This window comes from Aquarana catesbeiana, linkage group LG02, assembly GCF_042186555.1.
Source record: "Aquarana catesbeiana isolate 2022-GZ linkage group LG02, ASM4218655v1, whole genome shotgun sequence".
Lineage (NCBI taxonomy): Eukaryota > Metazoa > Chordata > Amphibia > Anura > Ranidae > Aquarana > Aquarana catesbeiana.
The window spans coordinates 595,311,984-595,337,239 of NC_133325.1; the positions used below are offsets into that span (position 1 = coordinate 595,311,984).

Below are 25,256 nucleotides of genomic sequence, written 5' to 3' on the forward strand. Positions count from 1 at the left end.
TTTGGAGTAGAATCTTTGGTGAAGTGTGTTTCTTGGAGGCATACTATGTGAGCCTTCTTGTTATGGAAAGTACGGAAGGCTTTGGTCCTTTTTTGAGGGACATTTATTCCCTGAACATTCAGGGAAAGTATATTCAGTGGTGCCATGGCAATAGATCAAATAGTTTTGACTTACTTTTTGTTATGCAGAGCTGACTGCGCAGATCAACCTGTGTGGACTGAAGAGATGAATAGATAGAAAAGAAACCAGTGAATTCTGGAGTAAAGAGTAAACAAAAAACATATGAGATTAGATGATACATTGTATAAATTATTTTTTGCAAGTAATCACAATTTACCCGTGAAAGAGAATAAATATCTCTCTCAGGGGAATAAGTGCCTTCGTCACACTCCCACATAATATGGTTGGGAGAATGAGGAGGGCTAATGGGGGTACACGGATCTTCCGCTTACAGGAGAGAAGTGCTATGTCAAAAGACATCAAAATGATGTTTCATTAATTGGAGTGCAGAATATAGTTTTTGTTGAAATTATTTATTCCAGGGTGGTTGTATATGGTTAGTCTTGCCCTAGGCTAAATAATTCAGTTAGAAAGGTACTGTTAATAACTTTGGTATTGATGAAGATAGTTTGAATTATTTTGGGATTTTAACCCTTTTAGAGTAAACAATTACATATTTTATTCATATGTAACTGTTTAGATATGTTAACTCATAAAATTGAGGTTGTATTGCTTCAGATTAGAATAAACAAAAACATAATTCTAGGAACTAGTTAGGTAATAATATATTTGTTTTAAGAAAAGAAAGAAAAAGCTTCCATTACTTCTGGATTATTGAACATATTTGTCCTAAAAAGTAATAAATCTATTGTTATTACCTGATAATATATAACTGAACAAGAATTTCCTTATTTCACTTATATATTCTAAGGCTATATGAATCAGAAGTAATAAGAAATATAACTGGAATGTAACATGATCCCACACAGTGTGTGATTATCAGAATGCAGTTACATTCAGTTATAAATATAGGTTTTTTATAGAGAACCATCTCTTAGTATAATAAATGAAGAGATATCAGGAATTAGGATGTCAGTCCATTGAATCTTCTTGGTCCATGGATGATGTGGCATAACGGCCTCTTTTGTGAGAATGATGATTCCCATTTTGTTCTGAAATTTTCTGGGTGCTGCCTGAAGGTGAAGATGATGCCATTCTTCTGCGTGTGGGAGTGTTGCTGCTTGTGGGTTCTGTCAGATTTAATTTTAAAAGGGTTTGTTGTAGTTCATCTGCTGATCTGCTTCTGTAAATTGTACCTTGGTAGTTAAATCTGACTGAAAAGGGGAAGCCCCATTGATACATAATGTTGTGACGTTGCAGTTCCATTAGTTGGGGTTTCATGGATCGTCTTTTAGTAATAGTAAGTTGGGATAGGTCAGCAAAAATTTGAAAATTGTGTCCTTGAAAATTAAGTTCCTTTTTTTCTCTTGCAGCAATTAGTATTTGTTCTTTCGTTCTGTAATAATGAAATTTTGTGATTATATCACGTGGGGGTCCATCTTTCTTTTTGGCTGTGAGGGCTCTGTGTACTCTGTCCAGTTCTAAACGTTCAATAGGGATATCTGACTTTAGTTCTTGTAATAGAGCAGTAATAGTAGATTGCAGGTCTGTCACAGTTTCAGGTATTCCCCTTATGCGCAAGTTTGAACGTCTGGCTCTATTTTCGTAATCTTCGAGCTTAGTTTGAAGTATTAAATTCTCTTTTTTTAATTGTTCCAATTCTGTTATATTTTCTTGGGTTGTAATTTCAATTTCATCCATTTTTATTTCTAAGGCTGCGGTGCGGTTTCCCAGCTCTCTTATTTCTTTGGTTAGGCTTTTTGTTATTTGGTCTGAGGTTTGTTTTAAAGCCTTATGAAGCATCTTTTCAAATTGTAATAATATTACTGGGGATACTGAGGAGGCTTGTGGAGAAGTTTGTGAGAGGATTTGTTCTGTATCTGACTCAAATGGAGAGTCTTACTGTGACATTTTCTGTCTGTGAGAGCGCCCTGATGCTGTATCTTGTGAGGTGACTGGAGCTGCTTCAGCTGCAGTTAGTGCCTGTGAGCTCTTTGTGAGGTGATTTTTATTTCTGCCACGGTTTCCTCCCAGTACCATATTTCCTGCCCAAACTTTCACAGTTTGTTCCCTGGGGCAAAAAGGTTCAAATGGATACCTTTTGAGCCTGCAGGCTCCGCTTTGTCCTTCTCTTTTCTCCTCAGCGGTGTGGAGCTCTAACAATGCATGTCTGCTCCACTAGGCTCCGCCTCCTGCCCCGATGTGGTTAAGATTTTCATTACCAGTACAATACTATCCCTATCTGCTAAGTATGAAGTAAACTCTATCATCAATAACTACTACTGCTAGCAGCAACTGAAGCTGCTGTCTTAGCTAGGTATTGCCACTATGCCTTTCAGCTACAGGATTTAGTAAAAAATCATCCTGCTACCCATTACAAAAGACACCTAAAAGTATTTATATAACAACAGAAATAATGTGGATTTTTATTGGTTTATTTAATTATTTAAAATTTATCAAAAAGTGGATGATGTCATTAGGGTAGAGATTGCTGTCAGTAGGGCAGTGGGTGGTGTGCCAGTAGTTTTCTTGTTTTAGTTTTTACAATTTTATTTAATTTTTTTTATTTTTATTTTTTTACAATATTACTCTTTATTATAAGTAAATATGTGACACATGTATGGCACCTATTAGTTAAATTGGTGTGTGTATGTATTTGGTTTCCCCTTTAAGAATGGAATAAATCCATCTGTGACATAAAAAATATATAGTAAAAATGTGACACCCATATAAAGATATAACCATATGTGAATGCAATCATCCTAATATAACATTAAAACATACGTGAATATATACATACATAAATGAATAAATGAATAAATAAATCAGTCCAGTGTGATATAATCCTAACACCAAAAATCTTCCAACGCAAATTTTCCAAATCCTTCACCGCTTGTGCTCATAAAGTGGGTGTGCATTCACTAGAAGTGTTATACCCCTTTTTATTTTTTTATTTTTTTTAGGTGGGTTAAAAAGGGGTATTTTTTGGAATGAGTTTCAACAATACCTCCAATGTTTTCTTCCTAAAGACGCCATTTTGGGCAAAATGTACGTCACAGCATAGTGGGGGACTGTCTCTTCCAGCTCCTGTGTGACATCTCGCCCAGGCCAGAAAATCAAGAGTGAGGCGTGGAACGCATGTCGGCTATATGCTGGTAGAGGTGGCGAGAGCCCATACAAGACACGCTGTATATTCAGGTGTCGGCTTTTGGACAATTAAACGTGAGTGTGATAACTCTCTTTATAATACCAACCAATTTTAAATAAATACTACACTATGATTATATCACACTGGATTGTAGTCACATATTGTTTTATCTGTATATGAGCGCCACACCTTTACTGTATTTTTTGTTATATTACTTTATAGGAACTCCATTGGGGGGCTTTGGTGAAATATTAGGGGTCTAAACAGACCCTTGATGTCTGACTTATGAGACACAGAAAGGGATTGAGGACAGAGATTCCCTGGTCCCTTTCTCTGCAGCTTCAGCTGCACTAGACAGTGAATGAATGGGAAGTGCTCTGTGGTGAGTGGCTTCCTTTTCATCACAAACTGAAGCATAGTAAACATCAGTGATGGAACTATCAAGGTTGCAAAGGTTGTGACTGGGCCCTGGTGTTCTGCCATTGTGAGGGGAGCACACAGGGGCCCCAGGCAGCAGAAAGAAAAGGAATAGGGACAGTAGAGGCAGCAGGGGTGGCAAACACTGATATTGATCCCCTGTATTTTCCTCCTGTGGCAGCTGAATGCTGGCCTACTTTTAACTGCTGCATCATGGTCTGCCTGTCACCTGCCCACAATCAATGGGTAGATTGCGATCGATGGGTTGCCGACCCCCTGATTAGGGGTGTGCACATTTGGCACACCCCGTCCGCATACCTATGCTCTAGGGTCATCCTTCAATACAATTTCCACCAACTGAATACAGTGACAAATAAAACATACAAAAAAGGCATCAAATGACGAATAGCTAATTTTACAGATCTTTTCTTTTTTAAAGTAAACCTTCACTGCTGCATGACGGGTTTTGGATCAGAAAAACATAAATATCCAATATAGCTAATATTTAATAGCTTGTTTATTTCTACTAGACTATACTGTGCACTTAATTATCACTCATGGGGGCAAAGCTAGCAATGGACATGTGAGCAGCGCTTTACAGGAGCTCCGGCCGGGACATCGTATCCTGCCAACATCCTGAGTGTCAGAGACACGGATCCTCCACAGCATCGATACCCCCATACTGCCTGGACCTTGCAGATCACCGGGGTATGGTTAAATATGGGCTAGCACTCATGGAACCAGCCACGGACCGCCTGTCCTGCTATGCATGGGGATCCCAAGATGGCGGTGCACATGAGGCAGCAGACCAAGACCCCAGCAGTACGCAGCGGAGTGGAGCTGATAGATCACGCACACATTCTTGGAAAGTAAGCCCTCTGCCCCACAGATCCCCGGGAAGGAGAAGAGGCTTGTCCCTAGACAAACTACCCCCCAAAGATACAAGGGACATAGTGCTAGCAGAGGGAGAAGAGGAACCTTCACTAAAGAAAATCATGGAGGCTATTTACACCTGCCAAACTACTTTCACATTGATGGGATGAGGGCGGAAATGTCCTTCCTGAAGCAGGATGTACAGACCATTAGGGAAAGGGCCTCAGAAGCGGAGCAAAGAATTAGTGACATGGAGGACATGGTGCGTCCTATGGAAGATAAAGTACAAAATCTGCACAGAGAAGTAAATTCCAATACTGATAAACTGGGAGACATAGAAGACAGACAAAGGAGGAACAATGTCCGCTTTGTAGGTTTCTCTGAAAAAGCTGAGAGTAAACAGCCAGAGGATTTTTTGGAGCTGTGGCTTAAAGATAATATGGCTGACACCACTTTTTCACGCTCATTCGCCATAGAAAGAGCACACAGCATTCCTTATAAACCTCCACCCCCGGGAGCACATCCGTGCCCTATTATTGCCCGCATTATGCACTTCAGAGATCATGAAAGCATACTCAGAGCAGTTCGTACAGGGGGTGAATTACAATACAATGGGAAACTCATTTCCATCTATCCAGATTTCTCTGCAGCCATACAAAAACAAAGAGCCAGCTTCATTCATGTGAAAAAAAGACTCAGAGACTTACAACTTGCCTACAGTATGCTGTACCTGGCAAAATTGAGAGTGGTGGATAGAGGGAAAGTGTAATTCTTTAATATCCCCACGGAGGCCTCACGATGGTTGGACACCAGGGGGCGCCACAGCCCAGATGCGCATCATTAAATGGACAAGGAGATAACTGCTGTGCACATGCGAAGTTAGCAACATGGACACTTATGTCATTTCATAGTGATGGACTAACACATTATATAATCTGGTACTACATTAATCTGGCGAATTGTCCCACCTGGTTCTATGCACAAATTAAAACAACAATCTACTGAACTGTTACAGATATAGGAGAAGAAGAGAGAGAATAAGAACTATTTGGGACCTTGTTTTTCTTTTGGTTTTATTTTTCCATTGTTTTTTTTTTTTTCTTTTTTTCTTCTTCCCTCCAGCTAGTTCCTAGCTAGACTACCTATTGGCTTACCGCCTATGAGAAAGTTTGCTGTTGATTTTTTTTTCTCTCCTCTCTCTCTTGGCGGCTTCCCTTTTAAATTTTGGTCTCCGGTCTCGGAGGAGGAGGGAAGGAGAAGGAGAACTGACTTGTTATACTTTTATATTTTTTAAAAAAAGGGGGAGAGGAAGAAGAGGGGAAAGGAGAGAAAGTTTTTTTTTTGTGTTTCTCTCTCTTTTCCCCCTGTCACCATGCCGTTTTGAATGCTATACAGCTCCTCCATGATACACCGCCTATAGCTATGTGGTGTGTCAGATATTGCTAGAGACCTGTGACCCCCCCCGAGGTCGCTTACATTTCTTTTGGTTATGAGATTCAGGCACACAACAGGTTGGGGTTGTGTGCAGGGTGGGACGGGAGGGGTTAATGTTATGTGCTGGTTTGTGCTGTGTGCTGCTGGTGTGCTTTGCTCTGTTCCCTACAGGTTGTATAATCAGTCAGGACCTTGCTCACAGGAGGTTCCCCCAGACATACTACATCCATCTCCTCTACACATTAATGGAGAGTAAGATAAAATTAATATCATGGAATGTACGTGGTATGAATTCAAAGTTTAAGAGATCTCTCATATTTGATTTTATAAAGAGGTATAAACCACATATTATACTATTGCAAGAAATGCATCTGCATGGGTCTAAAGTTATGGCATTGAAAAAAGCTAATGTCATGAGAGTACTCCATGCTGAATACTCCACATACTCTAGAGTAGTTCCTATTCCGGTCACCAAAAAGGCTGCAGCGCACATTATGCAAGTCAAACTGGACCCAAATGGCAGATATGCTATAATGGTGTGCCAAGTGTTCAATGTATGCCTAACGTTCGTATGTTTTTATGTTCCACCCCCCTTCTCCTTCCAAATACTAGATAATATTCTGAAGGAAGCTGTATTAATTGCACAGGGCCCAATACTACTCCTGGGAGATTTCAATGCAGTGTCAGATGGTGCTCTAGACAGACATGGTAATGTGTCTGACTCTCGTCATATCCTATCCTCCTGGCTGGAGAGTTATGCTCTCACAGACATATGGAGACAGAGAAACCCTGGAGTCAGAGAATACTCATGTCACTCTGAGTTCCACAAGACACTCTCTAGAATAGACTCAGCAATATCATCAGTAGATGGGCTTCCGTATATATCTGGTGTCAGATATCTCCCTAGAGATATATCAGATCATTCTCCTCAGGAGGTTACACTAGACCTGAACGCTCCACGGGGAAGGAGACAATGGCAGATGAACTCAAACTGGCTCCAAGCGGAATTCATTACTATTAAATGCAAAACGAGCATTGACCAATATTGGAAGGAGAAAGGGACGGAAATACCGGTGGCCAGTCAATGGAATACCTTTAAGGCAACTATGAGAGGGGTGTTTGCCACAGAGACGAGGAATTTTTCTAAAGCCCTCAACTCTGATATGAAAGACGCAGAGGTCAAGGACACTGACGCTGAAATAGAGTATATACATGACCCATCCCCTGGTAAATACCAATATTGGCAAGACCAAACACTACAATACAAACTACTTCTAACTGAATATACTGTAAAAAGACAGCTACGCCAGACCAGATCTTTCTTTGAGTTTGGGGACAAGAGTGGCCGCCTCCTTTCCTTCCTAGTGAGGCACTTAATGCTCTGATCTCGGTAATGCAACTCAGAAAACCGCCTGGAGAGGTGGTAACGGAATCTCAGGAGATTCTAAACACCTTTCTGAACTTTTATGAAACCCTTTACCAGACACAGACTTAACATACTAATCAGGAATTAGAACTCTATATAGAGAACTTAACCCTTCCTTCGCTAGAACGGGAAGATAGAGATGTTTTGGAGCAACCAATAACACTGGAGGAGATAAGTGGCGCAATCTCATCCTTCAAACCTGGTAAATCACTTGGCCTAGATGGGTTCCCGGCTGATTGGTACCAGCCACATAAAGAGAGACTAGCACCATCTCTCCAAAAAGTTTTCATAGCAGCAGAAAAGGAAGGCACAGTACCAGACTCTATGCGGGAGGCTTTAAATGTGGTGATCCCCAAACCTGGGAAAGACCCACAAGAATGTGAGTCATACAGGCCAATCTCTCTGATCAACTCTAATGTCAAGATACTGGCCAAAATCTTGGCTAATAGGCTGATGTCGGTGATCCTTAAATTAATAAATTCTGATCAGACAGGATTCATACCCGGCCACTCTACCCAAATGAACTTACATAGATTGTATGTCAATCTACAGATTCAACATATGAATAAGGGCAAATGAGTAATAGCGTCTTTAGACACCAAAAAGGCGTTTGATTCAGTAGAATGGAACTATCTATTCTCCCTTCTAGGCAAATTGGGCTTTGGACCAAAATTTATATCTTGGGTTAAACTTTTATACAAGGAACCCCAAGCGAGCATTATGCCCCGTACACACGGTCGGATTTTCTGATGGAAAATGTCCGATCGGAGCGTGTTGTCGGAAATTCCGACCGTGTGTGGGCTCCATCGGACATTTTCCATCGGATTTTCCGACACACAAAGTTGGAGAGCAGGAGATAAAATTTTCCGACAACAAAATCCATTGTCGGAAATTCCGATCGTGTGTACACAAATCCGACGGACAAAGTGCCACGCATGCTCAGAATAAATAAAGAGATGAACGCTATTGGCCACTGCCCCGTTTATAGTCCCGACGTACGTGTTTTACGTCACCGTGTTTAGAACGATCGGATTTTCCGACAACTTTGTGTGACCGTGTGTATGCAAGACAAGTTTGAGCCAACATCTGTCGGAAAAAATCCTAGGATTTTGTTGTCAGAATGTCCGAACAAAGTCCGACCGTGTGTACGGGGCAATAGAGTAAATGGGCTCTTATCTGACTCCTTCCAGATCCATAGGGGAACGAGACAGGGGTGCCCCCTGTCTCCTCTCCTATTTGCTCTGGCCATTGAGCTACTAGCGGCTAAACTCAGGACCCATGACACTGTACAGGAATTTCTGGTTGGGGACCTAGAGGAACACGTATCATTATATGTGGATGACATGCTCCTTTACTTGGGGGACTCTGACGCGTCTTTAAATGGCGCAGTCTCCCTGATTCGGGAGTTTGGAGATTTTTCAGGTTTCCGAATCAATTGGACCAAGTCGGTCCTTTTTCCGCTGGATCCGCAACCAGACTTAGTCCTCCCTGCCCGGTGTCCTCTGACCATTGTAGAAAAATTTAAATACTTGTGGATAATGATCCAATCACCGGTAGATTCATTCATTGAGGCCAATTTATGGCGAAATAGCAAAAAAGAATTTGAAAAAAGGAAAACCTGTGGTCAGACTTTAAAGGCACAACAAACAGTAGAGATATACAAAAATATTAGCATTTATTGAAATATATATATAATACAAACAACAGGAACATGAAAGAAGCATCGATAAAAATCATATATACAAAAAAGATCTATATATATGATATGAGCCCTAATGCTTCTACGCGTTTCGTTGTACACTTCTTCAGGACTGTTTTAGGGTTCAGTAGTTGCAAAGAAGAGAAAGGGGTCTCACTATCTTGCAAAGGGAATCACATATTAATCAATCAGTGATCGACAAAGTAATTTCCAACAAAGGGAAAAAGCAAGGTGGCGCAATGAGGTCAGAGCAAATCACCAGGCAAGCAACACCCAGGAACCACCTGTGAATCAATGATCACGAGCGTCTAGGTATGATACTTTCAAACAGGGTATGCCGTATCAAAATACATATTCATAGAAGACCGGATATAATCGTAGATTGTTCATATCAGAAAATATAGGAATCCCTCAGTCCAATTTATGGCCTATAATTAGAGCATTTAGTGACAGGATACAGAAGTGGAAAGACCTCCCACTTACACTCTATGGTAGAGCTAATTTATTTAAAATGATCTTCCTCCCGAAATTTTTACATGTGCTCTCCATTAACTCCTTATTGACATTGTTTCTGTGGGGCAATAAGATGGCTACAGTCTCCTGGAGATTTTACAACTACCAGTTCAGAGAGGGGGATTGGCGATACCTGACCTACGCCTATATTACCTAGCATCCCAATTAGTACTTATCCACTGGCGAATGTTTCCACAGCTGAACAATGCTGCAATTGCAATTGAAGCAGCAGCAGTAACTTCTTATGAAACCTTACTAAATTTCTTTTTTAGAGGAGAGGTGCCCACTGAGGGGGGTAAAGAGATACTCAAATCCGCTAAATGAATATTGGGGATCTGTATACAACATATAATAGACAATCCTTGTCACCTATCCTCTAACGCCCCACTATGGTTTAACCCATGCTTGAAGGAATTTTTTCGTTTAGAGGATGGATTTAGATGGGCCAAATTTGGTCTCACATACCTACATCGGTTATATGATAATGGTGAACTAAAATCCTTTGCACAGCTGAAAAGAGAACTAAATGTTCCAGAGGCATGGGAATATCCGTTCACTAGACCAGGGCCGATCCTAGGGTCACAGACGCCTGGGTGCAGAAATATTTTGGGCGCCCCCACGGGGGCGTGGTCATCTTACTAACTCCTCCCCTTTGCAAATGTTTCTATGGCAACGACTCAAACACAGATATGCTCCCCTAAGGAGTCTTTGTTATCCTGGGATCCTCCCATGATCTCTTAACAATAAAGAGAACAAGATAGTCAGAGACTGCAAACATACTACAGGGGATGGTCAGAGACTGCAGATACGATACAAGAAATGGTCAGAGACTGCAGTTATGATACAAGAGATGGTCAGAGACTGCAGACATGATACATAAGATGGTCAGAGACTGCAGACATAATACAAGAGATGGTCAGAGACTGCAGACATAATACAAAAGATGGTCAGAGACTGCAGACATAATACAAAAGATGGTCAGAGACTGCAGACATAATGCAAGAGATGGTCAGAGACTGCAGACATGATACAAGAGATGGTCAGAGACTGCAGACATAGTACAAGAGATGGTCAGAGACTGCAAACATAGTACAGGAGATGGTCAGAGACTGCAGACATACTACAGAAGATGGTCAAAGACTGCAGACATGATACAAGAGATGGTCAAAGACTGCAGACATGATACAAGAGATGGTCAGAGACTGCAGACATGATAAAAGAGATGGTCGGAGACTGCAGACATGATACAAGAGCTGGTCAGAGACTGCAGACATACTACAGAAGATGGTCATAGACTGCAGACATGATACAAGAGATGGTCAGAGGCTGCAGATATGATACAAGAAATGGTCAGAGACTGCAGGCATAGTACAAAAGATGGTGAGAGACTGCAGACATAGTACAAGAGATGGTCAGAGACTGCAGACATAGTACAAGAGATGGTCAGAGACTGCAGACATGATACAAGAGATGGTCAGAGACTGCAGACATCATACATAAGATGGTCAGAAACTGCAGACATGATACAAGAAATTGTCAGAGACTGCAAACATGATACAAGAAATAGTCAGGTACTGCAAACATGCTACTGAAGATGGTCAGAGGCTGCAGTTATGATACAAGAGATGGTCAGAGACTGTAAACATAGTACAAGAGATGGTCAGAGACTGCAGACATAGTACAAGAGATGGTCAGAGACTGCAGACATAATACAAGAGATGGTCAGAGACTGCAGACATAATGCAAAAGATGGTCAGAGACTGCAGACATAATACAAAAGATGGTCAGAGACTGCAGACATAATACAAAAGATGGTCAGAGACTGCAGACATAGTACAATAGATAGTCAGAGACTGCAAACATAGTACAAGAGATGGTCAGAGACTGCAGACATAATACAGGAGATGATCAGAGACTGCAGACATACTACAGAAGATGGTCATAGACTGCAGACATGATACAAGAGATGGTCAGAGGCTGCAGATATGATACAAGAAATGGTCAGAGACTGCAGACATAGTACAAGAGATGGTCAGAGACTGCAGACATAGTACAAGAGATGGTCAGAGACTGCAGACATGATACAAGAGATCGTCAGAGACTGCAGACATGATACATAAGATGGTCAGAAACTGCAGACATGATACAAGAAATGGTCAGAGACTGCAAACATGACACAAAAAATAGTCAGGGACTGCAAACATGCTACAGAAGATGGTCAGAGGCTGCAGTTATGATACAAGAGATAGTCAGAGACTGCAAACATAGTACAAGAGATGGTCAGAGACTGCAGACATAGTACAAGAGATGGTCAGAGACTGCATGAATAGTACAAGAGATGGTCAGAGACTGCAGACATACTACAGAAGATGGTCAAAGACTGCAGACATGATACAAGAGATGGTCAGAGACTGCAGACATGATACAAGAGATGGTCAGAGACTGCAGACATACTACAGAAGATGGTCATAGACTGCAGACATGATACAAGAGATAGTCAGAGACTGCAGACATACTACAGAAGATGGTCAGAGACTGCAGACATGATACAAGAAATGGTCAGGGACTGCAAACATGCTACAGAAGATGGTTAGGGACTGCAGTTATGATACAAGAGATGGTCAGAGACTTCATACATAGTACAAGAGATGGTCAAAGACTCCATACATAGTACAAAAGATTCAAAACCAAAAAGGTATATACTGCGCTATCCTATAAAGTATTCAATAAGCAAAAAAAAATGGGAGGAAGTAGAGAGAAGACATTACTGGAAGTGGCAGTAGAGGAGGATTACGCTATGGAGCTCTTTCTTTTATATCTATCCTTGGGATCTGAGTGCCAGTATGTCATCTAGTGGACCCCTTGAAAGGTGACCCTTGGAGCCATACTTCTGACAGAGACCCAGTGGCTGGGGGATATAGCCACCTGCACTTACGATCTCCTTAACAAGAGATCAAAAAATCTGGTAAGGGACAGATCGTTTTTTTGGTGGAGGAATTTCCCTATCATCACAATCTGCAGGGTGACAACATTGCATGCTTCACATCATCAGAAGAGTGGTGTTTCATTTTATAATCTTTCTTTTTTCTGGTGAAAGACATTTACAGCAAAGGAACATTTATGTATGGACGTTGCATAACATACTGCATATCTGACTGTTCATTGATATAGATTAATCATATTTGTTCCAAATTGGTGGTAATTAAGTTTAATGTTTGTCCCAGCAATTATTATTCCCTTTTTAATATCCTGAATTGTTTTTTATCACACATGGGTGCACATGTTATGGTCATATAAATGGTCCATGATCACACTCACTTAATCAACAGCAGCGCAGCCTTTCTTTGTATAGTACAAAAGATGGTCAGAGCCTGCATACATTGTACAAGAGATGGTCAGAGCCTGAATACATTGTACAAGAGATGGTTAGAGCCTGAATACATTGTACAAGAAATGGTTAGAGCCTGAATACATTGTACAAGAGATGGTCAGAGACTGCATACATAGTACAAGAGATGATCAGAGACTGCAAACATACTACAGGAGATGGTCAAAGACTGCAGATATGATACAAGAGATGGTCAGAGACTGGCTGCGTTTGATGGGTACAGTGGCTGCGTTTGATGGGCACAGTGGCTGCGTTTGATGGGCACAGTGGCTGCGTTTGATGGGCAAGAGATGGTCAGAGACTGCAAACATAGTACAAGAGATGGTCAGAGACTGCAGACATAATACAGAAGATGGTCAAAGACTGCAGACATGATACAAGAGATGGTCAGAGACTGCAGACATGATACAAGAGCTGGTCAGAGACTGCAGACATACTACAGAAGATGGTCATAGACTGCAGACATGATACAAGAGATGGTCAGAGGCTGCAGATATGATACAAGAAATGGTCAGAGACTGCAGACATAGTACAAGAGATGGTCAGAGACTGCAGACATAGTACAAGAGATGGTCAGAGACTGCAGACATAGTACAAGAGATGGTCAGAGACTGCAGACATAGTACAAGAGATGGTCAGAGACTGCAGACATGGTACAAGAGATCGTCAGAGACTGCAGACATGATACAGAAGATCTGGAACACAGACATCCCACCAGGTCATCCGGGTTTTTCGTGTTGAATGGCGACATGAGGATAACCTAAGGGAGCCTGGAGATTTACCCCCCATAGGAACACCGGGAGCATCAGCAAGCTAAAAGGCCTTGGCTAGGCTAAAGCCACTTGCCCTTTTATGCTTGCCATCTGGTAAGCAGGCTCTACTACTAGGGTGGATTGTCACTACTGCTTAGAAGTGCACGGTGGTGGTGTTTTCACTTTGAAATAAGGACTTGGAGAAATCCCCTTGATGTCATTTATATGAACTTTTAATAATTTTAGCGCAGCTTTTTACAGGACTCATGATACATAAGATGGTCAGAAACTGCAGACATGATACAAGAAATGGTCAGAGACTGCAAACATGATACAAGAAATAGTCAGGGACTGCAAACAATACAAGACTCTCAGCACTCAAACAACCACTCTGAATGAGTTCCCTCCTGCCATCTTCCCATCTAGAAAGATGACCATGTCATCAAATGGTAGCAGCACCTGCATAAAGCAGCACTGCCAACAAGAATCCTTTTGAGACAAAAACCCTAAAATTCATCATCGTGGAAGGTGAGTTTAGACACTTTTGAGCACATTTTTCCCATTGAATCCTACAGAAATGATCCCTGAAAGTATAGTCCTACCTTGCCACGCCAAAGATTTCAGCAACATCTTAACCACTATTCCTTCAACAAATGGTGAACATGTTTGTTAACCTCCAATGTAAACTACTTGTAGAAATCAAGTAGTAATAATTAAGATGCCTGTTTGCCAACATCCTATTCTAAAGAAAAATCATTTTGCAATTCTTTTCTCTCAAATCGTAATATTTTTTGATGCCTTATATTGGCTATCTTGATTCTTTTGGATGTCCTTTTGGTAACCCGAGCAAAGTTTTAAAAGCAACTCACAGTCTTGTTCAGCGCAGTAACAGGCGAGACTACAACGGAGATGGAGCATTTTTGTTTTCACCTCTTTAAAAACAGAATGGCCTAGCATATTTCCTTTGCTTTCGAAAGAATGATTAGTCAGTGAGGACAGTCTTTTCTTTGTCTTTCTAACATATAAAGCCCCAGAATCTTTCCTTGGGTTCCATGAGTATTGTTTCCATTTCCTCCAAGTGCACAAGCCAAAGGAAAAACATGAGCAGCGACTGCCTGTCGCACTGCTAACAACCTTCCCACATAGAAATATCATGTCATTTTTGTTTCCATCTTGCAATTAGTAAATAAAAGACATGGTTTATAAATTAGACCAAAACATAAAATTGGAAACTCAGCTGTTTTTGAAACAATACAAGACTCTCAGCACTAAAACAACCACTCTGAATGAGTTCCCTCATGCCATCTTCCCATCTAGAAAGATGACAATGTCATTAAATAGTGGCAGCACCTGCATAGAGCAGCACTTCCAACAAGAATCTTTCTGAGACAAGAACCCTAAAATTCATCATCGTGGAAGATGAGTTTGGACGCTTTCGAGCACATTTCTCTCTTTGAAACCTACAGAAATGATACCTGAAAGTATAATCCTACTTAGCCAAAGCAAAGATTTCAGCAACATCTTAACCACTATTCCTTCAACAAATGGTGAACATGTTTGTTAACCTCCAATGTAAACTACTTGTAGAAATCAAGTAGTAATAATTAAGATGCCTGTTTGCCAACGTCCTATTCTAAAGAAAAATCATTTTGCAATTCTTTTCTCACAAATCGTAACATTTCTTGATGCCTTATATTGGCTATCTTGATTCTTTTGGATGTCCTTTTGGTAACCCGAGCAAAGTTTTAAAAGCACCTCACAGTCTTGTTCAGCGCAGAAACAGGAGAGACTACAACGCAGATGGAGCATTTTTGTTTTCACCTCTTTAAAAACAGAATGGCCTGGCATGTTTCCTTTGCTTCCGAAAGAATGGTTTGTCAGTGAGGACAGTCTTTTCTTTGTCTTTCTAACATATAAAGCCCCAGAATCTTTCCTTGGGTTCCATGAGCGCTGTTTCCATTTCCTCCAAGCGCCCAAGCCAAAGGAAAAACAAGAGCAGCGACTGCCTGTCGTACTGCTAACAACCTTCCCACATAGAAATATCGTGTCATGTTTGTTTCCATCTGGCAATTAATAAATAAAAGACATGGTTTACAAATTAGACCAAAACACAGAATTGGAAACTCAGCTGTTTTTGAAACAATACAAGACTCTCAGCACTCAAACAACCACTCTGAATGAGTTCCCTCCTGCCATCTTCCCATCTAGAAAGATGACAATGTCATCAAATGGTGGCAGCACCTGCATAGAACAGCACTGCCAACAAGAATCCTTCTGGGACAAGAACCCTAAAATTCATCATCGTGGAAGGTGAGTTTGGACCCTTTCGAGCACATTTCTCCCTTTGAATCCTACAGAAATGATCCCTGAAAGTATAGTCCTACCTTGCCATGGCAAAGATTTCAGCAACATCTTAACCACTATTCCTTCAACAAATGGTGAACATGTTTGTTAACCTCCAATGTAAACTACTTGTAGAAATCAAGTAGTAATAATTAAGATGCCTGTTTGCCAATGTCCTATTCTAAGGAAAAATCATTTTGCAATTCTTTTCTCTCAAATCGTAACATTTCTTGATGCCTTATATTGTCTATCTTGATTCTTTTGGATGTCCTTTTGGTAACCCGAGCAAAGTTTTAAAAGCACCTCACAGTCTTGTTCAGCGCAGAAACAGGAGAGACTACAACGCAGATGGAGCATTTTTGTTTTCACCTCTTTAAAAACAGAATGGCCTGGCATGTTTCCTTTGCTTCCGAAAGAATGGTTTGTCAGTGAGGACAGTCTTTTCTTTGTCTTTCTAACATATAAAGCCCCAGAATCTTTCCTTGGGTTCCATGAGCGTTGTTTCCATTTCCTCCAAGCGCCCAAGCCAAAGGAAAAACATGAGCAGCGACTGCCTGTCGCACTGCTAACAACCTTCCCACATAGAAATATCATGTCATTTTTGTTTCCATCTGGCAATTAGTAAATAAAAGACATGGTTTACAAATTAGACCAAAACACAAAATTGGAAACTCAGCTGTTTTTGAAACAATACAAGACTCTCAGCACTCAAACAACCACTCTGAATGAGTTCCCTCCTGCCATCTTCCCATCTAGAAAGATAACAATGTCATCAAATGGTGGCAGCACCTGCATAGAGCAGCGCTGCCAACAAGAATCCTTCTGAGACAAGAACTCTAAAATTCATCATCGTGGAAGTTGAGTTTGGACGCTTTCGAGCACATTTCTCCCTTTGAATCCTACAGAAATGATCCCTGAAAGTATGGTCCTACCTTGCCACGGCAAAGATTTCAGCAACATCTTAATCACTATTCCTTCAACAATTGGTGAACATGTTTGTTAACCTCCAATGTAAACTACTTGTAAAAATCAATTAGTATTAATTAAGATGCCTGTTTGCCAACGTCCTATTCTAAAGAAAAATCATTTTGCAATTCTTTTCTCTCAATTCGTAACATTTCTTGATGCCTTATATTGGCTATCTTGATTCTTTTGGATGTCCTTTTGGTAACCCGAGCAAAGTTTTAAAAGCACCTCACAGTCTTGTTCAGCGCAGAAACAGGAGAGACTACAACGCAGATGGAGCATTTTTGTTTTCACCTCTTTAAAAACAGAATGGCCTGGCATGTTTCCTTTGCTTCCGAAAGAATGGTTTGTCAGTGAGGACAGTCTTTTCTTTGTCTTTCTAACATATAAAGCCCCAGAATCTTTCCTTGGGTTCCATGAGCGCTGTTTCCATTTCCTCCAAGCGCCCAAGCCAAAGGAAAAACATGAGCAGCGACTGCCTGTCGTACTGCTAACAACCTTCCCACATAGAAATATCATGTCATTTTTGTTTCCATCTGGCAATTAGTAAATAAAAGACATGGTTTACAAATTAGACCAAAACACAAAACTGGAAACTCAGCTGTTTTTGAAACAATACAAGACTCTCAGCACTCAAACAACCACTCTGAATGAGTTCCCTCCTGCCATCTTCCCATCTAGAAAGATGACCATGTCATCAAATGGTGGCAGCACCTGCATAGAGCAGCACTGCCAACAAAAATCCTTTTGAGACAAAAACCCTAAAATTCATCATCGTGGAAGGTGAGTTTAGACACTTTTGAGCACATTTTTCCCATTGAATCCTACAGAAATGATCCCTGAAAGTATAGTCCTACCTTGCCACGCCAAAGATTTCAGCAACATCTTAACCACTATTCCTTCAACAAATGGTGAACATGTTTGTTAACTTCCAATGTAAACTACTTGTAGAAATCAAGTAGTAATAATTAAGATGCCTGTTTGCCAACATCCTATTCTAAAGAAAAATCATTTTGCAATTCTTTTCTCTCAAATCGTAATATTTTTTGATGCCTTATATTGGCTATCTTGATTCTTTTGGATGTCCTTTTGGTAACCCGAGCAAAGTTTTAAAAGCAACTCACAGTCTTGTTCAGCGCAGTAACAGGCGAGACTACAACGGAGATGGAGCATTTTTGTTTTCACCTCTTTAAAAACAGAATGGCCTAGCATATTTCCTTTGCTTTCGAAAGAATGATTAGTCAGTGAGGACAGTCTTTTCTTTGTCTTTCTAACATATAAAGCCCCAGAATCTTTCCTTGGGTTCCATGAGTATTGTTTCCATTTCCTCCAAGTGCACAAGCCAAAGGAAAAACATGAGCAGCGACTGCCTGTCGCACTGCTAACAACCTTCCCACATAGAAATATCATGTCATTTTTGTTTCCATCTTGCAATTAGTAAATAAAAGACATAGTTTATAAATTAGACCAAAACATAAAATTGGAAACTCAGCTGTTTTTGAAACAATACAAGACTCTCAGCACTAAAACAACCACTCTGAATGAGTTCCCTCATGCCATCTTCCCATCTAGAAAGATGACAATGTCATTAAATAGTGGCAGCACCTGCATAGAGCAGCACTTCCAACAAGAATCTTTCTGAGACAAGAACCCTAAAATTCATCATCGTGGAAGATGAGTTTGGACGCTTTAGAGCACATTTCTCTCTTTGAAACCTACAGAAATGATACCTGAAAGTATAATCCTACTTAGCCAAAGCAAAGATTTCAGCAACATCTTAACCACTATTCCTTCAACAAATGGTGAACATGTTTGTTAACCTCCAATGTAAACTACTTGTAGAAATCAAGTAGTAATAATTAAGATGCCTGTTTGCCAACGTCCTATTCTAAAGAAAAATCATTTTGCAATTCTTTTCTCACAAATCGTAACATTTCTTGATGCCTTATATTGGCTATCTTGATTCTTTTGGATGTCCTTTTGGTAACCCGAGCAAAGTTTTAAAAGCACCTCACAGTCTTGTTCAGCGCAGAAACAGGAGAGACTACAACGCAGATGGAGCATTTTTGTTTTCACCTCTTTAAAAACAGAATGGCCTGGCATGTTTCCTTTGCTTCCGAAAGAATGGTTTGTCAGTGAGGACAGTCTTTTCTTTGTCTTTCTAACATATAAAGCCCCAGAATCTTTCCTTGGGTTCCATGAGCGCTGTTTCCATTTCCTCCAAGCGCCCAAGCCAAAGGAAAAACAAGAGCAGCGACTGCCTGTCGTACTGCTAACAACCTTCCCACATAGAAATATCGTGTCATGTTTGTTTCCATCTGGCAATTAATAAATAAAAGACATGGTTTACAAATTAGACCAAAACACAGAATTGGAAACTCAGCTGTTTTTGAAACAATACAAGACTCTCAGCACTCAAACAACCACTCTGAATGAGTTCCCTCCTGCCATCTTCCCATCTAGAAAGATGACAATGTCATCAAATGGTGGCAGCACCTGCATAGAACAGCACTGCCAACAAGAATCCTTCTGGGACAAGAACCCTAAAATTCATCATCGTGGAAGGTGAGTTTGGACCCTTTCGAGCACATTTCTCCCTTTGAATCCTACAGAAATGATCCCTGAAAGTATAGTCCTACCTTGCCATGGCAAAGATTTCAGCAACATCTTAACCACTATTCCTTCAACAAATGGTGAACATGTTTGTTAACCTCCAATGTAAACTACTTGTAGAAATCAAGTAGTAATAATTAAGATGCCTGTTTGCCAATGTCCTATTCTAAGGAAAAATCATTTTGCAATTCTTTTCTCTCAAATCGTAACATTTCTTGATGCCTTATATTGTCTATCTTGATTCTTTTGGATGTCCTTTTGGTAACCCGAGCAAAGTTTTAAAAGCACCTCACAGTCTTGTTCAGCGCAGAAACAGGAGAGACTACAAGGCAGATGGAGCATTTTTGTTTTCACCTCTTTAAAAACAGAATGGCCTGGCATGTTTCCTTTGCTTCCGAAAGAATGGTTTGTCAGTGAGGACAGTCTTTTCTTTGTCTTTCTAACATATAAAGCCCCAGAATCTTTCCTTGGGTTCCATGAGCGTTGTTTCCATTTCCTCCAAGCGCCCAAGCCAAAGGAAAAACATGAGCAGCGACTGCCTGTCGCACTGCTAACAACCTTCCCACATAGAAATATCATGTCATTTTTGTTTCCATCTGGCAATTAGTAAATAAAAGACATGGTTTACAAATTAGACCAAAACACAAAATTGGAAACTCAGCTGTTTTTGAAACAATACAAGACTCTCAGCACTCAAACAACCACTCTGAATGAGTTCCCTCCTGCCATCTTCCCATCTAGAAAGATAACAATGTCATCAAATGGTGGCAGCACCTGCATAGAGCAGCGCTGCCAACAAGAATCCTTCTGAGACAAGAACTCTAAAATTCATCATCGTGGAAGTTGAGTTTGGACGCTTTCGAGCACATTTCTCCCTTTGAATCCTACAGAAATGATCCCTGAAAGTATGGTCCTACCTTGCCACGGCAAAGATTTCAGCAACATCTTAATCACTATTCCTTCAACAATTGGTGAACATGTTTGTTAACCTCCAATGTAAACTACTTGTAAAAATCAATTAGTATTAATTAAGATGCCTGTTTGCCAACGTCCTATTCTAAAGAAAAATCATTTTGCAATTCTTTTCTCTCAATTCGTAACATTTCTTGATGCCTTATATTGGCTATCTTGATTCTTTTGGATGTCCTTTTGGTAACCCGAGCAAAGTTTTAAAAGCACCTCACAGTCTTGTTCAGCGCAGAAACAGGAGAGACTACAACGCAGATGGAGCATTTTTGTTTTCACCTCTTTAAAAACAGAATGGCCTGGCATGTTTCCTTTGCTTCCGAAAGAATGGTTTGTCAGTGAGGACAGTCTTTTCTTTGTCTTTCTAACATATAAAGCCCCAGAATCTTTCCTTGGGTTCCATGAGCGCTGTTTCCATTTCCTCCAAGCGCCCAAGCCAAAGGAAAAACATGAGCAGCGACTGCCTGTCGTACTGCTAACAACCTTCCCACATAGAAATATCATGTCATTTTTGTTTCCATCTTGCAATTAGTAAATAAAAGACATGGTTTATAAATTAGACCAAAACATAAAATTGGAAACTCAGCTGTTTTTGAAACAATACAAGACTCTCAGCACTCAAACAACCACTCTGAATGAGTTCCCTCATGCCATCTTCCCATCTAGAAAGATGACAACGTCATTAAATGGTGGCAGCACCTGCATAGAGCAGCACTGCCAACAAGAATCCTTCTGAGACAAGAACCCTAAAATTCATCATCGTGGAAGATGAGTTTGGACGCTTTCGAGCACATTTCTCTCTTTGAAACCTACAGAAATGATACCTGATAGTATAATCCTACTTAGCCAAAGCAAAGATTTCAGCAACATCTTAACCACTATTCCTTCAACAAATGGTGAACATGTTTGTTAACCTCCAATGTAAACTACTTGTAGAAATCAAGTAGTAATAATTAAGATGCCTGTTTGCCAACGTCCTATTCTAAAGAAAAATCATTTTGCAATTCTTTTCTCTCAAATCGTAACATTTCTTGATGCCTTATATTGGCTATCTTGATTCTTTTGGATGTCCTTTTGGTAACCCGAGCAAAGTTTTAAAAGCACCTCACAGTCTTGTTCAGCGCAGAAACAGGAGAGACTACAACGCAGATGGAGCATTTTTGTTTTCACCTCTTTAAAAACAGAATGGCCTGGCATGTTTCCTTTGCTTCCGAAAGAATGGTTTGTCAGTGAGGACAGTCTTTTCTTTGTCTTTCTAACATATAAAGCCCCAGAATCTTTCCTTGGGTTCCATGAGCGCTGTTTCCATTTCCTCCAAGCGCCCAAGCCAAAGGAAAAACAAGAGCAGCGACTGCATGTCGTACTGCTAACAACCTTCCCACATAGAAATATCGTGTCATGTTTGTTTCCATCTGGCAATTAATAAATAAAAGACATGGTTTACAAATTAGACCAAAACACAGAATTGGAAACTCAGCTGATTTTGAAACAATACAAGACTCTCAGCACTCAAACAACCACTCTGAATGAGTTCCCTCCTGCCATCTTCCCATCCAGAAAGATGACAATGTCATCAAATGGTGGCAGCACCTGCATAGAACAGCACTGACAACAAGAATCTTTCTGAGACAAGAACCCTAAAATTCATCATCGTGGAAGGTGAGTTTGGACACTTTCGAGCACATTTCTCCCTTTGAATCCTACAGAAATGATCCCTGAAAGTATAGTCCTACCTTGCCATGGCAAAGATTTCAGCAACATCTTAACCACTATTCCTTCAACAAATGGTGAACATGTTTGTTAACCTCCAATGTAAACTACTTGTAGAAATCAAGTAGTAATAATTAAGATGCCTGTTTGCCAACGTCCTATTCTAAAGAAAAATCATTTTGCAATTCTTTTCTCACAAATCGTAACATTTCTTGATGCCTTATATTGGCTATCTTGATTCTTTTGGATGTCCTTTTGGTAACCCGAGCAAAGTTTTAAAAGCACCTCACAGTCTTGTTCAGCGCAGAAACAGGAGAGACTACAACGCAGATGGAGCATTTTTGTTTTCACCTCTTTAAAAACAGAATGGCCTGGCATGTTTCCTTTGCTTCCGAAAGAATGGTTTGTCAGTGAGGACAGTCTTTTCTTTGTCTTTCTAACATATAAAGCCCCAGAATCTTTCCTTGGGTTACATGAGTGCTGTTTCCATTTCCTCCAAGCGCCCAAGCCAAAAGAAAAACATGAGCAGCGACTGCCTGTCGCACTGCTAACAACCTTCCCACATAGAAATATCATGTCATTTTTGTTTCCATCTGGCAATTAGTAAATAAAAGACATGGTTTACAAATTAGACCAAAACACAAAATTGGAAACTCAGCTGTTTTTGAAACAATACAAGACTCTCAGCACTCAAACAACCACTCTGAATGAGTTCCCTCCTGCCATCTTCCCATCTAGAAAGATAACAATGTCATCAAATGGTGGCAGCACCTGCATAGAGCAGCGCTGCCAACAAGAATCCTTCTGAGACAAGAACTCTAAAATTCATCATCGTGGAAGTTGAGTTTGGACGCTTTCGAGCACATTTCTCCCTTTGAATCCTACAGAAATGATCCCTGAAAGTATGGTCCTACCTTGCCACGGCAAAGATTTCAGCAACATCTTAATCACTATTCCTTCAACAATTGGTGAACATGTTTGTTAACCTCCAATGTAAACTACTTGTAAAAATCAATTAGTATTAATTAAGATGCCTGTTTGCCAACGTCCTATTCTAAAGAAAAATCATTTTGCAATTCTTTTCTCTCAATTCGTAACATTTCTTGATGCCTTATATTGGCTATCTTGATTCTTTTGGATGTCCTTTTGGTAACCCGAGCAAAGTTTTAAAAGCACCTCACAGTCTTGTTCAGCGCAGAAACAGGAGAGACTACAACGCAGATGGAGCATTTTTGTTTTCACCTCTTTAAAAACAGAATGGCCTGGCATGTTTCCTTTGCTTCCGAAAGAATGGTTTGTCAGTGAGGACAGTCTTTTCTTTGTCTTTCTAACATATAAAGCCCCAGAATCTTTCCTTGGGTTCCATGAGCGCTGTTTCCATTTCCTCCAAGCGCCCAAGCCAAAGGAAAAACATGAGCAGCGACTGCCTGTCGTACTGCTAACAACCTTCCCACATAGAAATATCATGTCATTTTTGTTTCCATCTGGCAATTAGTAAATAAAAGACATGGTTTACAAATTAGACCAAAACACAAAACTGGAAACTCAGCTGTTTTTGAAACAATACAAGACTCTCAGCACTCAAACAACCACTCTGAATGAGTTCCCTCCTGCCATCTTCCCATCTAGAAAGATGACCATGTCATCAAATGGTGGCAGCACCTGCATAGAGCAGCACTGCCAACAAAAATCCTTTTGAGACAAAAACCCTAAAATTCATCATCGTGGAAGGTGAGTTTAGACACTTTTGAGCACATTTTTCCCATTGAATCCTACAGAAATGATCCCTGAAAGTATAGTCCTACCTTGCCACGCCAAAGATTTCAGCAACATCTTAACCACTATTCCTTCAACAAATGGTGAACATGTTTGTTAACTTCCAATGTAAACTACTTGTAGAAATCAAGTAGTAATAATTAAGATGCCTGTTTGCCAACATCCTATTCTAAAGAAAAATCATTTTGCAATTCTTTTCTCTCAAATCGTAATATTTTTTGATGCCTTATATTGGCTATCTTGATTCTTTTGGATGTCCTTTTGGTAACCCGAGCAAAGTTTTAAAAGCAACTCACAGTCTTGTTCAGCGCAGTAACAGGCGAGACTACAACGGAGATGGAGCATTTTTGTTTTCACCTCTTTAAAAACAGAATGGCCTAGCATATTTCCTTTGCTTTCGAAAGAATGATTAGTCAGTGAGGACAGTCTTTTCTTTGTCTTTCTAACATATAAAGCCCCAGAATCTTTCCTTGGGTTACATGAGCGCTGTTTCCATTTCCTCCAAGCGCCCAAGCCAAAGGAAAAACAAGAGCAGCGACTGCATGTCGTACTGCTAACAACCTTCCCACATAGAAATATCGTGTCATGTTTGTTTCCATCTGGCAATTAGTAAATAAAAGACATGGTTTACAAATTAGACCAAAACACAAAATTGGAAACTCAGCTGTTTTTGAAACAATACAAGACTCTCAGCACTCAAACAACCACTCTGAATGAGTTCCCTCCTGCCATCTTCCCATCTAGAAAGATAACAATGTCATCAAATGGTGGCAGCACCTGCATAGAGCAGCGCTGCCAACAAGAATCCTTCTGAGACAAGAACCCTAAAATTCATCATCGTGGAAGATGAGTTTGGACGCTTTCGAGCACGTTTCTCTCTTTGAAACCTACAGAAATGATACCTGATAGTATAATCCTACTTAGCCAAAGCAAAGATTTCAGCAACATCTTAACCACTATTCCTTCAACAAATGGTGAACATGTTTGTTAACCTCCAATGTAAACTACTTGTAGAAATCAAGTAGTAATAATTAAGATGCCTGTTTGCCAACGTCCTATTCTAAAGAAAAATCATTTTGCAATTCTTTTCTCTCAAATCGTAACATTTCTTG

The 25,256-nt window shown here is 40.3% G+C and overlaps 13 non-coding genes across 13 annotated transcripts; all 13 read right to left on the minus strand.

The window, feature by feature from the left end:
- Positions 1–14,155: 14,155 nt before the first annotated feature.
- On the minus strand, positions 14,156–14,370 carry LOC141130955 (small nucleolar RNA U3). The gene has a single exon (XR_012242589.1). It is a non-coding gene; the product is annotated as a small nucleolar RNA U3 (small nucleolar RNA).
- A 676-nt stretch (positions 14,371–15,046) lies between these two features.
- LOC141131091 (small nucleolar RNA U3) lies at positions 15,047–15,261 on the minus strand. Its single transcript, XR_012242708.1, has one exon. It is a non-coding gene; the product is annotated as a small nucleolar RNA U3 (small nucleolar RNA).
- A 676-nt stretch (positions 15,262–15,937) lies between these two features.
- LOC141130988 (small nucleolar RNA U3) lies at positions 15,938–16,152 on the minus strand. The gene has a single exon (XR_012242619.1). It is a non-coding gene; the product is annotated as a small nucleolar RNA U3 (small nucleolar RNA).
- A 676-nt stretch (positions 16,153–16,828) lies between these two features.
- Positions 16,829–17,043, minus strand: LOC141130906 (small nucleolar RNA U3). The gene has a single exon (XR_012242546.1). It is a non-coding gene; the product is annotated as a small nucleolar RNA U3 (small nucleolar RNA).
- A 676-nt stretch (positions 17,044–17,719) lies between these two features.
- On the minus strand, positions 17,720–17,934 carry LOC141130980 (small nucleolar RNA U3). Its single transcript, XR_012242612.1, has one exon. It is a non-coding gene; the product is annotated as a small nucleolar RNA U3 (small nucleolar RNA).
- A 676-nt stretch (positions 17,935–18,610) lies between these two features.
- LOC141131088 (small nucleolar RNA U3) lies at positions 18,611–18,825 on the minus strand. Its single transcript, XR_012242706.1, has one exon. It is a non-coding gene; the product is annotated as a small nucleolar RNA U3 (small nucleolar RNA).
- Positions 18,826–19,501: 676 nt separating this feature from the next.
- LOC141130989 (small nucleolar RNA U3) lies at positions 19,502–19,716 on the minus strand. Its single transcript, XR_012242620.1, has one exon. It is a non-coding gene; the product is annotated as a small nucleolar RNA U3 (small nucleolar RNA).
- A 676-nt stretch (positions 19,717–20,392) lies between these two features.
- Positions 20,393–20,607, minus strand: LOC141130907 (small nucleolar RNA U3). The gene has a single exon (XR_012242547.1). It is a non-coding gene; the product is annotated as a small nucleolar RNA U3 (small nucleolar RNA).
- Positions 20,608–21,283: 676 nt separating this feature from the next.
- On the minus strand, positions 21,284–21,498 carry LOC141131040 (small nucleolar RNA U3). Its single transcript, XR_012242665.1, has one exon. It is a non-coding gene; the product is annotated as a small nucleolar RNA U3 (small nucleolar RNA).
- Positions 21,499–22,174: 676 nt separating this feature from the next.
- On the minus strand, positions 22,175–22,389 carry LOC141130933 (small nucleolar RNA U3). The gene has a single exon (XR_012242569.1). It is a non-coding gene; the product is annotated as a small nucleolar RNA U3 (small nucleolar RNA).
- Positions 22,390–23,065: 676 nt separating this feature from the next.
- On the minus strand, positions 23,066–23,280 carry LOC141130908 (small nucleolar RNA U3). The gene has a single exon (XR_012242548.1). It is a non-coding gene; the product is annotated as a small nucleolar RNA U3 (small nucleolar RNA).
- Positions 23,281–23,956: 676 nt separating this feature from the next.
- Positions 23,957–24,171, minus strand: LOC141130981 (small nucleolar RNA U3). Its single transcript, XR_012242613.1, has one exon. It is a non-coding gene; the product is annotated as a small nucleolar RNA U3 (small nucleolar RNA).
- Positions 24,172–24,847: 676 nt separating this feature from the next.
- Positions 24,848–25,062, minus strand: LOC141131021 (small nucleolar RNA U3). Its single transcript, XR_012242648.1, has one exon. It is a non-coding gene; the product is annotated as a small nucleolar RNA U3 (small nucleolar RNA).
- Between the last annotated feature and the right edge of the window lie 194 nt (positions 25,063–25,256).